This window comes from Eurosta solidaginis, chromosome 4 (genome assembly GCF_040869045.1).
Source record: "Eurosta solidaginis isolate ZX-2024a chromosome 4, ASM4086904v1, whole genome shotgun sequence".
Classification (NCBI taxonomy): Eukaryota; Metazoa; Arthropoda; class Insecta; order Diptera; family Tephritidae; genus Eurosta; species Eurosta solidaginis.
In genome coordinates this window covers 191,211,229-191,229,570 of record NC_090322.1, presented here as the reverse complement: position 1 = coordinate 191,229,570, position 18,342 = coordinate 191,211,229, and the positions used below count along the sequence as shown (strand labels likewise).

The following is an 18,342-nucleotide window of genomic DNA, read 5'->3' as shown; positions in this document are numbered from 1 at the left end:
AAAACAGCGTATTTGTTTTCGAAATGCTATAACTTTTTCAAAAATTGACCGTTTGGGATCTTTTTTTTTTAAATTTGTTTTTAAATGTACTTTTCGGCAAAAATACAAAAAAATGTTTAAAGTTTTTTTTTTCAGTTTTTCGAGATTTTTCGAATTTCGCCATTTTTTTTTTCTCATAAAAAACTTCAATCAATTCTGCAATCATCCCCACTAATCCCGAAGTGGGCCGATTTTTTTTTTTATATTTTTTTTTATTTAATTGAAAAAAAAAAATTCAAAAATAAAAAGTAAGAAAATGATTTTTAGGTATTCTTTTCTTTATATATTATGGTATCTGTTTGAAATTAAATTTTTAAAAAATTCTGAAAAGCGTCTTTCGTAAGCTAGAAAAAGAAGAAAAACTTTCAGCCAATTCTAAAGGGGTCGGGTTCAAAATTGGTCGAAATGGGATGGAATACCCCATATACATCAGACGAAAGGTATTTTTATAAGTTATTTGACATGGAATTATCCCCAAACCTTTCATTTGCACCAAAAAAGAAATATATCGTTGGAATCAGCAAAAAAATCTCTATAAACTCCGATTTTTTTTTTTTTTTTTTTTTGACAAATATATGTATTCTGCACTTAAGCCTAAAAAATTTTAATATTTACTTAAAAATCTCGCGTTTCGCAAAACTAAATACATTAATTTCAAATTATTCAGAGAATAAAAAATACAAAATACATTGATAGTGTATGTTTGTTTGCATTTATGTTGACGTGCCACCACCTTATAATGTTCTACCATAATAAAAAGATATTGTTGCCGAGCTGGCAACACTATTTACCACCTTCATATGTTTTCGTTTGTTTAACTGCAATAACGAAAAAAGCGACAATAGTACCGACGTGTTTTCTGCGAATAACTTTTAAACGAGATAAAAATATAGTTTCTGCTTTCGGATTCTGAATCTTGACGCAAATACGCGTCTTTTGATACCGCTATCGACATGTGTGACCCGAATTTTAAGTGCAGGACTTAAGTTGAAATTTTACTAAATTTGGAAATTTAAAATCTTATATTTCATAAACTAAGAGTTTCCTAGAGTTGCAGATGATAATTTTGTGATTTTTAGGACCCCCGCCACCCCCCTAAAAAAAAAGTTGGAAAATCGTGGCACCTTATTCAAAATATTCCCCAAATAAATATACGGAGTTGAATGAAAAAGGGTTCCTTTCCCTTTTTCATTCGCTGGTACTAATTAAGACATCTGGTAGCACCAAGGTAGGAATGAATTAGACAAAATTGCTGCTTGTTGTGTTATTGATTAATTCTCGGTGGGAAATATGCAAAAATTCAAAGGTCAAAACTTTTTGGTTTCCGAATAAAATCAAATGTACACTTAATGTATAGCCTGAATTTCAAGTAAAATTTGTTTTAAGAATATTTTTTAAATATAAACGAGCTCTACCCCAAATATTTGTATATTCTTAATAAAACACAATACGTGAATTTTTGATATACAATTATATTATTTAATTTGTCGATATTTCGACGTCAGTCTGAAGTCATCATCAGGACTAGGTAGGAAAAGAACAAACATACATATTAAAATCATAAAAATACACATTTTCACAACAATGTAAGTTCTGATGATGACTTCAGACTGAAGTCGAAATATCGACAAATTAAATAATATAATTGTATATCAAAAATTCACGTATTGTGTTTTATTAGGAATATACAGATATTTGGCTTAGAGCTTGTTTATATTTAAAAAGTTATAATTTAAAGGCCGTAAACAACAAAAATAAGTTTTAAGAATATAATTTTTAAAACTAATTGTTTGATTCCTGCACAAGCTCTTAGCATTTTTAGATTAAACGCTGTTTCGGCCCACAGTAACAGCGCCAACTTGTCTCACAGAGTTGCTTGCAGCGGCCGTCAGTGACAGCGCTGTTTGCACTGGTTTTCTTCCATTTATCTTTACTTTTTTTTGTTTGTTTGCTTTTAATTCACTTAAGTAACATGCAGTTGCTTGATATTGCAGGTAGGTATGTATGTTGGTACACATGTATATATTATGCATATATGTATGTAACAAACAAAATAAACACCATTTACATTTGGGAAAACACGCATCACTGCTGCGCTGCTTCACAAATTTGTTTTCACATGACTATTTCATTAACTGGCATTTATTGTCACTTTTAATTAATAATTTTTTTAAAACCTCTACACCACCCTCCTCTACTATGTACAGTTATACATAATAAGGCTTGTGAGTTGCTTAATAAAAAAAAATTTTATTTTTCTTTCACATCCATTTGTTTTATCTGTCACACCACCCATAATTGTTTCTTTGCCTATTTCGGCATTGCTTTTATTTTTCTACCTTGCCAGCTTTTGTGCCCACTCGTTTATATGCTTTCACCTTACCGCACCTCACTTTTTGCTATTCACATCATGGTAATGTCAAATTTTTTATTCTTTCTTACATTTTCCAATACACTTTTTTTCACGCACGCGTATCACTCACGCCGACGATACACATTTATATTTTACTTTTTTAAATTTATTTTATAATACTTTTGCATACTGTTAAATTATATAGATTTTTTAATAATTAAATACTTTTTGTAAAATTTTAAATTTGCTTTAAACACACATTTTTTATCTGTCACACACAAACTGATTGTTGTAGTCGCCGCGACATCGAGAACTCGAGACGTTGAAAATTACGAACAGCACGAAGTTATGAAAAACGATGAAGACTATGTTGTCGATGATGAGAAAAACTGCACACAAACTAAATAAAAAAAAAACTACATACATATATACGCACACACCTGTGCACACAACCAAGCCCACACACGCTCATACTGTGTAGTGGTTCTATTGATGGAGGTTGTGAAGTTGAGAGACGACTGCAAATCGGGAGGTTAAACAAAATATTAAAAACGAATATGTTGTATAGAGCGGGAGCTACACTTACACTCGTAAGTGAGGGAAAAACTAAGAGCGTGAGAGTAATGTGAAGCTGAGAGCAGTGTAGCACTATTTGAGTGGCTGTTGTCTGTAGCTAGTACATACGCTAAATGCACTGTGGGGTAAAATATAAATTTTTGCTAAAATATTTTGAAAATTTTTTTTTTCTACATTCTTTTGAAAAATTACTTAAAAAAATGTTTATTTAATCAATGCGCCAACAGAAACACATTCATTTCGGTAATTCTTTACTCTAGCTTACAACTGCTGAAACTCGACCAAAAATATCGGAAGAGCTATCAAGACGCGTCTTGATCCCAGTACTACGAATCCGAAAGCGGAAATTAAAAACTTTATTTCTGTCAAAAGTTATTTTCAAAAAACCGAAAAATGGCACGGGAGTGCTCCGAAAACGGGGGTGGGATACATAGTACTTTTACGCAGAACCCCTTTATGCATTGGCGGGCTTCGGTCGCGTTTATAAAAAATTACCCTGGATGAGTCTAACACCGGTTTGGAGAGCAAAAGTATATCCGCGCAAAACACTTTTGCCCACAGTTTTTCTTGTAGGTACTTCAAAATCATCAAAATTACAACAATCACATGAAAATTTTCAATTTTGTTTGCAAATATCTCCGAAACGAAATAAAATTTTGAATTTCCGCTTTTCCGATTCGTTATCTTGGGTCCAAAGCGTGTCTTTTGAGACCTCTCCCGATAGGAGTTTTAGCAGTTGTGATCTAAATTAAAGAATTACCTTAATTTGGTTTTATTCGGGAACCAAAGGGTGTTTGACCTTTGAAATTATGCATATAGGTTCTCAGGGAGTTTCCCACCGAGGATTAATAAGTATTTTTCAATTGTTAATAAAAATTTATTAGTAATTTGTTGTAAAATTCACTAAAATATAACTATCACTTTTTATCTAAACAAGAGCACTTTCACACAAATTTTATACATAACTAAAACTATTTTCATTTGTTTAAATTTACTTATTATTTTAAAATTTAATAATTTCTTTGTTTACTTTCCGCGAACACAAGCATGCTGCCATTTTTATCTAATTCACGCTTGCTTGGTGCTACCAGATGTTTTAACTGAAATTGATCAACAGAACATTTTCTACAAGGGTCTGCAAAGTTACAATGATCTGCCTATGGATATAAAAAGTTGCAACCAAATAACAGTATTTAAAACAAAATTATATGAATATTGTAAAACCTTAGCTATAAGATAAGAAACTGTAATATTTTCTAATTTACGAATTAGGCTTCTGGCCGTAATAAATAAATAATCTAATCTAATCTAATCTAAAATAGTACCAATGAATGCAAAAGGAAAACGGAACTTTTTCATTCAATTCCGTAAATTTATTTCATGAAAGAACATAATATTTGGAATATAATATAGCCAGATTTTTTATTCCAAATTTTTTTGTTTTTAAATAAATTGCGTTTGTATGAATTAAGCGGAGGTATTTATTGCTTTAAATGTATGAAAACATTTATTTGAAGCAACTTTTAATTTATAATTTATGGGAAAATTTTAAACAACATGAAAAAATTGTTCCCAAATTATTAAATAAATTGGGTTTAATTCATGAAAATTTGGAATAAAAAATCGCGCGTTTAAATTACATTGAGTCAATTAACTACATTTTCTTGCATTTATGGCGGTATTTTTAATACAAAATTGTGATCAAACTATAAGCCTCCTGTGGGTTGGGTTGGTGTTCTTAGGATCTGAGGATCACCTCCATCCCTCCAACCACCCTCAACCGCAACCACCGGACATTTAATGTATAGTCTACCCGCCGGCAGACGTTACTTATTTTCTGACAAACAAAATGTGTTGTTGTTGTTGTTGTACCGATAATATGTCGGAAAGAGTAGTGTTTGCGTAAGAAGGTATGCACACCCTCTGCTTGGGCCGATTTTCCAGTATAGGCCGCTGAAGATGCATGAAAATGTCGCTAACTTTACTAAAAGTCTTAGTGCTGATTTTTTTATGAATGGTTTATATTATTGTAACGAATAATTGTAACGAATTTACTTGCAAATCCTCTTATTTGCAATCCTCTGCTAAGTTCGAATCACTAAACTGTTGAATAAATAACTCCAATATTGAACAATGGAAAAATGGCCTTTATTAAAGTACTTCACAATAACACTTATACTTTGCTACTCGCTGGCTTAATAACCAAACTGATTGATAACTCAAATGAAACTCTACTATTGGCCGCCAGATCGCGTGCTTAATCAAACTGATTGATAGCTCAACTCAAACTGAATTACTTCTTACTCGTCTGCCCCGCTTTTATAGTTTACGCTGCATACTTCTAGGCTCTTCGATTTCCAGAACTTACTAGTTATTTTCGCTACAAAATCGCCAGCCACAACTACGTGCACAAATTATTGCTCTCTCTTGTGCCAACTCAGATAAGATATATGCAAGTGTCTGTGCATTGCCGCTCCGCTGCTCGTATACGTACATATGTGTAGACGCAATTATTTATTCGTTTATGTAGATACATAATGATTGAATTATTGATGTGAATGTTTGTAGTTTACAGTCTCTCGCGCATACATAGGCGCATAAGTAAATGCATCTGTGTGTGACATCTCTTTCGGCTGCCTTATATATGTATATACATGATTTGATTATTGACGTAAATACTGCTTGGCATGGCCTTAGCATCGCCTTAGTGATGGTACAGCTCAGCGATGCCAATATCCGTGACATTATAATTAGAAATTGAAAACTAGTGGGCGGGTTTTTATGCCACACGCTTCAAGGGCAATGCTGTAGGAAACTATTTTTTGGAATGTTTTCTACAACAAATTACGAAATAAGTAAAGTACCTTTTATTTAATTTATTTGCAGTTTTAAAGTTTAGTCATCGTCATCGTTGATAATTGATAACACGTCTTCCACCAACTCTTGGTATGGATGCCTAAGACGTTATCATCCTTGCATGAATATTATACATATGACCGATTATGACATTTTTCCAGAACAACAATATATGCGTCATATGTAAGCATCTCGAAAAATTTCAAGTTTCGAGCTAAAAAACGAATAACGAAAACCCTCTTATCCGAAAACTGGGTTGTATAGGAGATATGTGCTATTGTCGTACGATCCGATCGGTTCTGCCAAATATTTAATCGGACACCTAATAGGGACGAGCCTACGTTCAACAGAGAGACGGACAGGCGGTATACTTATTGGTGGAACTATCCCTTCTCCTACAACTTTCGACATTATTGTATATTTTTTTACCTTTAATATACGTATTATATTGCCTCTAATTCACTGTTTAAATGTTAAGGCCTTAGCTCAAAGGAAAGCTGACTAATCATCTATGGCATTATAAGGAATCTGGTACGAGTCTCCCTCTAGCCATTTCGATGCGTGCGCCTCCTAACGAAATATTTTTTTCTGTCTGAGCCTTTAGGCAATAGAAAGCCTCATAAAAATGTATGGCAACATTCCTCAGTTCTGTACGATCTTTCTAAATACATCGACCAGTACGCTAGCGTAAACTATTACGATACGAATTACACTCCTATTGGCATCTAAACCCGTTTTCCAATTTCGAGTATTTGGCATAGAGGGATGCTACTTAAAAATGAGCGCAAGTTCCTAAATTTCGTGTGATTTTCTAATATCATGATCCTTATGTTACGCAGCGGAATTTTTTCGTCTTTTGTTGCATTATTTCGGTACTCTGAACTATGTGTTCGGTATAAGGTGTTTGAATTTTCTAAAAAATGTATTGCAAGGTTACCTTTTTTGATATTATCTGCATTTTCATTGGGATACGGGTATGCGGAACTATGTCTGTAGTTTAATGGGGAATTTTTTAAAAAATCTTTGGCAACGTTTAATCTGATCCGTAATTTTCTTTTTTTTTAAATTATCTAGATAAGTGCGCTCACTAGCGAAATTTATTGTTATATATAGTACTGTAATTTTTCGCCAGGTTTTAAATTTCAAGACTCTATATCACAGAGAACGATTTTAATTATTTCTACCCATGCGTCACCTAGCGGACATTTTTCTCTTTTTGTTTAATTGCCTTAATTCTCTAAAGTAAGTGTGAGGTTTCACGTTTCTAGATCAACGCAAAGTTACTTAATAAACGACGATGACAAAAAAAGCCCCCTTCTGTACGATATTTCTCATTATCTAGATCAGTGTGCCCTCTAACGAAACTTTTTGTTGCTGCACCGTTATTCATCTCTGAACCACATTTTAAAATTCAAGTCTCTAGTTAACCAACGCGTGAACCCATGATCGTCGGCGTGGTAGGCGGACCACGCTACCATCAGACCACGGCGGCGCGACTATTTTAGCTACATTATTTACTAAATAGTAACGTTTTCATAAAAGTGGAAATGGTTATCATACACATTGCTAATTGAATTTCTTTTGTATCGATAAGTTTATGCTAAAAAATATACTCTGTGAGCTTTTCTCAACTGAGTATAACTACAAACTCAAATAAAATAGCTGTGTTTTTTTTTACATCTATAGACGTTTACGCTTAAACTTTATATGTACTGCTAAGCGTCAAACATTTCTACTCTTCTGAAAGTGCTGCGCATCAAATAAGTACTCCTAAATTTCAATACGCATTATACTCAGGTGCAACTGAAATATGTGTCTATGTTTCACCTCTAAAAATGGTGTGTGCCCACTATTCATCGCAACCGATTCATCTATATGTTATACACTATGGCCACCATAGGTTTGTGTCAGCGCTTTTCGGTACATGTTCTGTAGCTAGTTGCCGCTAGATGGGCCTCCTAAGCATTATCGAATCGAGGATAAAAATTTTTTACGCGCAAACGTAAACATACGCGTGTAAAGTAAAAAAACACGGCTAATATAAACAAATTTATTTTTGCGCGATTTTTATATGATTCCCACAGTGCAGCGGTGGAGCTGTGGAGCAACAGCACCGACATACACACATACATACATTCATACATACATGTATAGCGAAAAAATTGCGACGATGGCGGGATATGACGACGTTTAGCTGATTACGAGACATCGCAAGGCCGGTGACTGGCTGCTGTGCTAAAGAAAAGTTGTCGCGCAAGTGGGAGGGCACAGGAGACAATGACAACACCATTAAAATTGTATGATGTTGTTGTTGATAGCAGAGCGCCAAACACATATATATATGTATGTACGTACCACCATATGAATTAATTTTGAGATCCACATTTGAAAATAGAGGAAGAGCAAACGTATATTGACACATGAGTAAAAGAGAGTGTGAGTTCAACATACGCAGCGCTAGACAAAAAATAGACTGTTAATATTTTTTTAGGCAGTGAGTTGTACATAAAATGTAGGCCACCTGCTTGAGAGGGTTGCCGCCATATAAATCATATAATGTGCGCTCCCCTCGTTTGGGAACTAAAACCAACAACGATTGAACTCTGGCGCCCGGCGCCAAAACGAATCCGACTGTGTAAGTAAAAAAAAAAACGAAATATAGCCAGAAAGAAAATGACAGTGAGAACATGGTGCAGACGCATAAATGAGCGCAAATTTCCGGTACTCATCCTAGCATGAAGAAACGGATAAACAAAGCATACAAATCTCAGATGCTGTCATATTATTATTCTAATATGTGTAGAATGTCAGATTATTCGCGTGATGCGACGTTAAACAGAAAATTATACATATGAGAACGAATCTACGGAAGGGAGCAGCCATCGGGGATAATGTGCGTGTGTGTAAGCGCATAGTTGTTGTGCGTAGTTTGGCTAGAATATAGGTGCGCAGAATTGCTGTTGTCACTGTTGTTATTGCTGTTTCTTAGGACTTTTGTTTTTCACGCTGCTAGAGAGGATTATGCAGTTTCGTTTGCATTTGTACTTTTCACTTACAAGTTTGACAGCTATTCAGCTGCCACTTTGATATGTGTAAATATCAAAATAAAACATGACATATTTTACAAATGTGACATTTGCAGTGTACGGAATGCAAATAAAAGAAAAAAAAATGGTGGTCTTTTTAAGTTATACTGCTCTATCAGTTTGCAATTCTTAGAGCCCGGAAGAGTTCGGTGGTTGTGTTACGTCCTAGCGCATATTAAAACACTTCATCATACCAATACTACGCTTTTAGCAGAATCACAATTACACTCCAAGTCGCACTTCTTGTTAAAACCAAGGAACAAAACCAAAACCGCTATCGTAACAGTGACCTTTTAAAACCGTTTCATTTTGTGTAACGGAAACCGAAATCGCTGTTTTAATACGCAAAAGAACGAAGCCGTAACCGTTTCAGGCGTCGGAAACGGTCCAAAAGGTTTTCCCGCGAATGCCAGATAATGGCAAACAATACTCTTTTCATTCAATTTTTCATATAATTATTATTATATTTTTTAATTAGTAAATTTAAGTAATAATTTTAACTTTTTCTAATTTACCCGGACACAAAATTTGTTTTTTTTAAATTTTACTAAAAGCGTAAGACATGCGCAAACTTGCAAAAACAACTTTCTTTAGAAGAGTGATAAGATTTTTTTTTGTAATACTAGGACTGTTTATTGAACCCAAACTAAGTTCAGAGCGGTTCAGGTTAGAGCAGCTGTAACAAACAATTACAGACGGTTGGCGTGACTCAGAGCTATAGCGGAACCATGCAGTATGTATGTATGCAACCGTGCTAAACATAACTAAAAACAAGTAAAGGAGTCTAAGTTCGGGTGCAACCGAACATTATATACTCAGCGTGAGCTTCAATTGCACATTTAATTTCAGATAAATTACTTTTCTACATAACACGTGGTACCGCCCGTTAAAAAAAATGTCTCCCCATTTCCTCTTACAATAAAACTTGATAAGTGAAATATCATTGATTCAAAACTATTTTTTGCTAAGTTCACTTCTTGACATTCTCATTCGCTTGCATGGCAGGGTTGCCACAGTTACGATATATAAATTTTTCTTCGAGTTATGGCTCCCGAAACATTGAAAATTGCTTAGACAAAAAAGGGGCGGTGCCACACCCATTTTTTTAAATTTAAGTGTTTTCCAATTTAATGTTATAATTCAATTTAGAAAGCAAAATTCTATTGATACAAAGCTCTTTTTCGATAAGATATACGGACGGACATGGCTCAATAAAATTTTTTTCGATACTGATGATTTTGATATATGGAAGTCTATATTTATCTCGATTCCTTTATACCTGTACAACCAACCGTTATCCAATCAAAGGTAATATACTCTATGTGCAAAGCACGCTGAGTATAATTACATGTACTTTGTTTTTGCCAATCGATGGACTGTGTCAAAATCGTACTGCGCCGGAGGTTGAACTGTCAACTCATAATAAAAAAGTACCAGTCAGCTGATTTCCGGTCATCACGTGTTCCTTGTTCCACCATGCTCAGAGCAAACATCTTCTGAAACACTTTCCAGGAAAAAAATTTAAAAACAGCCGACACGTGACTAATTTCAGCGCTAGATTTATATTAGATATGAGAGAAATTCGAAAAAAATTGTGTTTATTAAATTTATTACTTTTAAACTTTTCTATTTCTTAAATTTTTATTTTAATTATTTCAGTTTTGAATTGAGAAATTAAAATTTTGGTTTGGCATTTAACAACTTGTTCGTTGCTCTAGTTTAATATCGAGCAGGTTTAACTGGCTGCTCTGTGTGGACCTCACATAGACTGAATAAGTACATAGTGCCAAATTTTTTACTTAAAAATTTTGACTAAATGTATTATGAAAATTTCGTTAACTAACAAATTTATGTTTGTAGTTTTATATTAAACGAACACAAGGCGTGATAACCCCCGAAGAGATTTTCAGGCCGAGCTTCTCTACCGATTTGGGGTAGGCGGAGCACGCTACCAATACACTACGGCGGCCGAAACGAAACCGAATAAATTTTGAAGAACGAAACCAGAACCGAATCTGCAACGTTATTTTAATTGGTTTCATACCTAGGCTAAAATCACCTCCCTCAACTCAAACTTCTTTGAATGTCTGCCATTCAAGTAAACCGATATTTGCTTGGCAAATTGTCGAAAGTGCGGCCCGACAAGAGGAACTCAAAGCTTGGGTGAAAACAACAACTTTCCCCCAACCTACTAAAAGCCTTCATTTTTGATTCTTTTATTCGGTAACCAACTATTTTATGTATGCCAGAGGATTAGAAGTGATAGCAACCAAATAAATTTGGGGCTCTTTTTGTCATCTTCAGATCCGGTCATCGGTTATCGATAGACTGGCTATATCATCATCAGGCACCTATATCCACAAGACCCACTTTTTTGTCTGCTTATCCAGTCCAAAGAAGGGAGAACTTACGGAGTATTTGTAAAACACAATGATATAGTTTTTCCTTATTTTATATTTTCTCGTCTCCATTATTAACGACCTTTCTCAAAATGACTATCAAATATAACACTATTAAATACAACATGACAAACATTATCTGATATGGACTACAAAACTTGAGTCTGCATGTCTCAACATGATCTTTCGAGAACTTTCACTCTGCACTGCAATTCGATCTGTCTTAATTTAGTTTTTCGTGAAAAAGCGTGCATGTAGTACACAGCTCAGTTAATTTTAATAAAAAGTTTCTAAATCGTTCACTTTACAGTTCATGTTTCCCCGTGGGAGGCAAAGAACTGGGCTGCTCTAATGACTCTCTTGGTGAGTGTTGGGAGAAACCACATACAACGTCTTACAGTTCGTATGCTAACAAGCGAATAGAAAATTCGTATGAATAACCGATGCCACCTTTTGAGTAGCAATCACTCTGCTACACGCTTCCATAAAATAAAATAGCAGTTGACAGTCGTTTTTGGTGAGATTTCATGGTTGCATGCTAGATACAGCTCAGAGCTGAATTTAGAGAGCATCTTAACATAACAGTGGCCGCTCAAGGCGTATTAGATGATTACTTATCGCTTATCCAGTTTCAACACTATGCTTTGACTTTTTATCTCACTATATTACTTCTCTATCGCTTTATTATTTAATTCTTATTTTTTGCCGAAATCTTAAGGTGCCTAATGTTAAAGGCGTTTTCTTTTATGAGTTCGACTTTCTGAGGTGATAATACTCTTATTTCGGGTGTCCTTCACTTATGAAAAGTTAAGCTACGCGGTGAAAAACATTTACCGTAAAAAACTTTGTTATGCTACGCATAGCTGGAGTCTTAATCTGGCGAGCGCAAGACCTCACCTAAGCTAACATTTTGAAAGTTTAAAAAAAATCTAGTAAATGCTTTAGCTTTTGTCACTCACCCCTTCGCAAACAAAACCTCGATAGTTATAACACATTTTTTTGGTTTGTGTTTGATTGTAACTATCTACGGTGTTCTGTTTGTAATTGGACGACGTCGTACTCTTGCCTTTACTCGTTCATACTTCAATGATAAATAGCCTTCAGTTATTATTGTGTTTGGGTACTAAATGCGATAATAAGTAACTTGAAAAAATATTAGTATGTTTAAATAAATGATCTCAGGTATTTGTTAGCAATTTATGGACAGAAAGCCCTTAAGCTAGTGGTCAGTGTTTTGGGATATTTTTAGCAGGCTTTTGATGTTTATAATTAAATTAAAGAGCATATTTGTATGTATGGCAAAAACATTTAGATACTTAAGTTATACGAGCGGTCCTTTGATGTTGATATGTTTATACTTAAGTACTCTATTTTGAGCGCATTTAAGTACAGGGTGTGTTCAGTATCTAAATATTATGTTATTTGACTACCTATGGGCTTATACGGATGCTAAATACGTTACGAGTTCGGATGGATCTACGCATTAAGAAAATATCATATAATGGGTGAGTTTTTTTAGTTTAAGAGTTTAGAAGTTTTAACTATCTTCGGATATCGCTAACTGACAATTTACTTAGCAGAAATAGTATGGTGATCTGTCAAATAACGTTCCAGTTAGCGTTTTCCAGGCTGAAAACAGCACTTAAATTAATTAATTAAAACAATTATTCAAATTTTTTTTTTGCAAAATATGGAAACCTAAATTACCTAATAAAAAATAAATTGAAATCTCGAAAAGTTTGAAATAAAACCAAAAAGTTTAAAAACTTAAGAAAAGAAACTTGTAGACACTTATCGTTTTAAAGCAAAAACATAAATGGTAAAATTACTGCTGAAAATTTATATATAAAAAATTAGAATTACGGCCGTTTTCTTATGTAAACTTTAAAATTTATCTGTGCTATAAACACCGAATTTTGTTCACAAAAATAAATAATAAAAAATTAATAAAATAATAATACAATAAATAAAATTAAATCTTATAACTTTAAACGAGCAATTCTTGTTTGTTTGTATAGCCGAACGATATCGGGAACGGCTCAACCGATTTAAATGAAATTTGGCACAGAGATAATGTATCACCTTCTTAGACTTTCTACCTAGGTGTTGCTACTCAGAATGTTTCACAAGGTTGCCACCTATCGAAAAAAAAAAAAATTGCATGAGATATGCCGATATGGGTATCGAACGAAAGGTATTTCACTCCGCATTACAATAGGGACATTTTTGAGTAGGGTTGCCTTACCACCACCTATTTGAAATTAAAAAAAAAATTGCATGAGATATGGCGATATGAGTATCAAACGAAAGGTACTTCTCTCCGCTTACAATAGGGACATTTTTGAGTAGGGTTGGCATTTAGTGTCGCCACCTATTCGAAATTAAAAAAGATTGCATGAGATATGCCAATATGGGTATCAAACGAAAGGTATTTCACTACGCATTACAATAGGGACATTTTTGAGTAGGGTTGCCATTTAAGGTTGCCACCTATTCGAAAAAAAAGAAACGTTGCCAGCACGACCAAACTTTGCCGAGCAAAGCTCGGTCGCTCAGGTACTAAAATATAATACAATAAAAAATAAAATGATTTTAATAATCGCCCATATTGCTTTTTTAAATGTATGAAAACATTTATTTGAAGCAATTTTTTAATTTTTATAATTTATTTAATAATTTGGGAAAAATTTAAACAACGTGACATCAGGACGGACAAGGCGACAGCTGTTTCGATTACACCTTGTAAATCTCTTCAAAGCCTTTTCTTTATTAAATAAATTATAAAAATTAAAAAATTGCGTCAAATAAATGTTTTCATACATTTAAAAAAGCAATATGGGCAATCCCCGATTATTAAAATCATACAAACAGACAATATTGGTTAATTCGTTGTAGTTCTATAAATAGAACGAAAACAGCAACAAAACCAAAGTTTCTTTGAAAACCGCCGTACCAAGCATAGCTTTAACACATAATTGCATACGAAGTATGCAATGTGTAAAAGATTAAAATATGCAAAAAGAAGGCAATTGGGAAAAACTTTACAACAGGCATGACGTAGCTGAATGCGTTTATAACCATTTCAACTATCGTAGTAGTGCGAGTTCGACTCCCACTCCCGGGAGAAAAGGCTTTGAAGAGATTTACAAGGTATAATCGAAACAGCTGTCGCCTTGTCCGTCATGATGTCACGTTGTTTAAATTTTTCCCAAATTATTAAATAAAAAAATAAAATGAATTAAAATAAAAATTAAATAAATCAAGAAAAAAATAAATTAATTAATAAAATGAATAAATGAAGAATAAATGATGAAAAGAATAAACTATATACAAAAAGAAAATAAAAAAAATAAATACAATAAAAAAAATTTACTAAAGAAATTACTTTAGGTAAAACCCGTGTCAAAGCACAAAAAAGCTAGCCATTGCGGGAATTATCTGGCATATACAAGCTATGTGGGTTTTAGCTCGTTCACCGAATGTCATGCGACTGGGAAATACTTGCAAAGTGAACTCAACACACGCACAGCAAAGTGTTCAACTGAACTCTCAAGGGAATACTTAACGCTTGTGCCGTGGAGATTTAGTGCGGCTAAATTACCACGCTGACTGTGACTCCTCCTCTGAAACAAATAAAACCATGGCCAGACTTTCCGTGGCTTTAGTGCTGCGGAACCTCCTGCTTATTATGCTATTAGATTATGCGTTTCGACTCGCCGAGAAGTTCGTGCTTAAATTTTCACAGCACCGTCGCGGTGACCAAGAGCATGAATACAGAGTGGTAAAGTTCAACTCAAATTCTTTGGGAACTAGCACGTTTCCGCCACGTTTCCTTACTGCACTGTTCCTCCAGCGACATATGGTTAATTTTAGTATTATTAATTTTGCAACAGAAACTACACTGGATTAAATAGAATTCTTAAGTTTGTTTCGGCATATGATTTCTTCTGAATTTCATCTGTATCTATAAATTTTTATATTTTAAATAAAGCAAGTGTGATATTTAAAGCCTAGAAGCCAGTTCTTTTAAGTTCTTATGATTCTTTTACCCAGGATCTCTCCCGTTCGACCACTCGTTCCAGATAGCCGCCAGGATGCTGCGCCATTTTGAACACCCTGTTAGTCTGTCGACAGTTGTTCTTGTACACAATACATTTTTTCTTTCAATAGACCTTCAATTAATTGTCACAATAAAATAAATAAACAACATGTGTTTTTTTGCCTAAATAAAGAAAAAACAGTGCTGCCTTGCACCCCGAACAAAAATTGGAAAGGCATCAAAACCAAAAAAGAAAAACAGGCCCTCAGTTAAGGGAAAATCCACGCTAAAATGTGATTCATTTTGTTTTATTGGTTTTCCAACAGGGTAGATAATGGAGATATTCTGGAATGATTTTCCGTCTTCTCTTGTCATTTTTCGATATATGACACTGAAGATAGCCCAACGTCGTTGTGTCTACAAACCGGTTTGTTTCAAATCAAATTTGACAAGGGATGACAGAAAATCGTTGCAATATACATTATTAAAATACTTTAGAAAAGGATTTTTTAAGCGAGGATCGGCTGTGGTTTTAAACACACTCCGAGATTATTCCTGCAATGAAGGGACTCTCAGAGAACGTTATCTACCGTGCAGATACCGGAGTCGGCATACACTACGTATGTCCCGCACCACAAATTTGTAGGAAAAATTAAAAATTAGCACGACACAATTTGGAAATTGCTCGGCCTAAACCTTGTCGGAGGTATATCGCGCCAAGTTATTATTGTTTACTTTAGTGAGTTTAAAGACTGGGACTGGATGTAGGACAGCTTGATACGATTTATACTGATTTTTCTAAGGCGTTTGACAAAATTTCTCACGTAATCCTCATTGAGAAACTTGCATTCTTGGGTTTTCATTCCAGTATCCTCAAATGGATAAAATCTTATTTACATAACAGGAGTTGCATGGTTGCTATAGATGGGGCATTCTCGGATCCATTCATTGCTACATCTGGTGTACCTCAAGGTAGCATATTAGGTCCTTTATTATTCATCTTGTTTATTAATGATGTTTCTTTTTGTTTTAACTCGTCTAGATTTCTCTTATATGCCGATGATCTTAAAATATATTCTGAAATAAGTGACTCGCGTGATTCATCGGCGCTTCAAAGTGAACTTAATAAATTTTTAGATTATTGCGCCTTGAACAGGCTTTATATAAATATTAACAAGTGTTTCAAAGTAACTTACTCTAAAATGGTCAAGCCTTTGGATACTTGCTACTGGTTGGCGGACTCTTGCCTTTCTGAGGTTAATGAAATTAAAGATCTTGGCGTGTATTTTGATAGCAAGCTAAATTTTACTACTCATTTAAACTACATAATTACAAATTCTTTTGGAACACTTGCCTTTGTGAAACGCCACTCTTCTAATTTTTCAGACCCATATACCTATAAGCTTTTGTACTCGGCTTTTGTCCGTTCTAAAATGGAATACGCAGCTGTCATTTGGAGACCATACCATTCAGTCCACATAAATCGTCTGGAGAAAGTCCAAAAGTGCTTTGTTCGTTTTGCTTTACGCTCTCTTAACTTTACTGAACCGATTCCGTCGTACGTTGCTCGTTGTCGATTAATTAGTTTGGTATCGTTATCCGATAGGAGAACGCTATTATCGGTTACATTTATTATGGATCTTGTTTCTGGCAGGATAGATTGTCCTTCCTTACTTCAGCTAGTTAACTTTAATGTGCCCTGCAGAAATTTACGAAATTTTGTTGGTTTTCGTGTTGGACTTAACAGAACAATCTATGGTGCTAACGCTCCCTTGAATAGAATTATGTCTGATTACAACTATTTCTCACATTTTCTGGATTTAGATTTTACGTATACCAAATCGGTTATACAGTTCAAACTAAAAACCTATTTTTTAAGTAATACTTAATTTACATTAGTTGTACTATATTCTTAAGTGTCTGCTGTATAATAGACATACAAGTAAATAAATAAATAAATAAATAAATAAAATATGCCTCTAAAATGCCTGGAAAGCCTACTTACATATATATTTAATATCAAAGAAGAACCAATCGGAATATATATAAAACACAGCACATTTCAGCGCCATCTGCTGGTCTTGTTAATGAAAGTTGTGTTTAATATCTTTACGTTTTAAAGCTTTGCAAAACAGCTTTCTAAACTAAGCAAATATAATTATATCGCATATGAATCTAATAAACACATGCTGTTCACTTATCGCAATTAATAGAGCAAGACCAACATTAATTGCTAATGTAGAGTACAAAATGCACAATAAGGAAATTGAAAAAAAAAATTGCAAAAAAATAGTAGAATGTACTAACAGAAATTTAAATGAAAAACGATACTGGCAATTTGTGTGTCTGCAAAGCCATACCACCCTCACTTTGAAAGGGCTGTAAATTAAATTGGGAGTACATATATATGTACCCGTATGTATGTACGTATGTGAAAAAGAGGAAGATGAAAACAGTAGGTAACAGTAAAATAGTGTACAAGTGTAAAAATCTTGCTTTTTTAGGTCGCGTTATGTATTTAGGTTTTCGTGTTATTGCTTCCGAAACACTAGAAGTTGATTGGTAAAAAAAGGGCAGTGCCACGCCTCTTTCTCTAAAGAGAGTAGAGAAAAAAGGAAACTTTAGCAAGCCTAGGTCAACGTACTGAAAGAAATTCCAGAAACAAAATAATTCAAATAAAATTGGGACAATCGAAAGAAGTTGCCAATGTGGTGGAACTAGAAGAGTTCAATGATTTCCTAACAAATACGCTTATGATTGCGTATAACTGAGCTTGGCCTCTAAGAAGATAAAGAGGAAAATCACAGCCGCAATGGTAGAGCGCTGAGCTGAAAGTTCTTAGAAGACAAATAAAAGAAATGTTCAAAAGTTCGCGGAAAGTTATAAATTTAAAAAGCAAAAAAATAAATGAAAGGCGCGATAACCTTCGAGGAGGTTTTAGGCCGAGCTTCTCTTCCAATTTGCGTTGTGCTCCTTTTTGTTTTTCCTACAAAC

General features: G+C 34.2%; 1 protein-coding gene across 15 annotated transcripts in view; it reads right to left on the bottom strand.

Moving 5' to 3' along the window:
* The window catches only part of dnc (phosphodiesterase dunce), a 731,124-nt gene that overhangs the window by 360,497 nt on the left and 352,285 nt on the right, over nt 1-18,342 (bottom strand). The window contains exon 1 of one of the 15 annotated variants that reach the window (XM_067784324.1): nt 2,108-3,668. The exons of 9 other annotated variants lie outside the window; for them this stretch is intronic. The gene's annotated coding sequence lies outside the window, so the exon portion shown is untranslated. Of the gene's footprint in view, nt 1-2,107; nt 3,669-18,342 lie in introns of those variants that run through there. 5 more of the 15 variants (XM_067784320.1, XM_067784321.1, XM_067784322.1 and 2 more) reach the window with 5 other exon arrangements.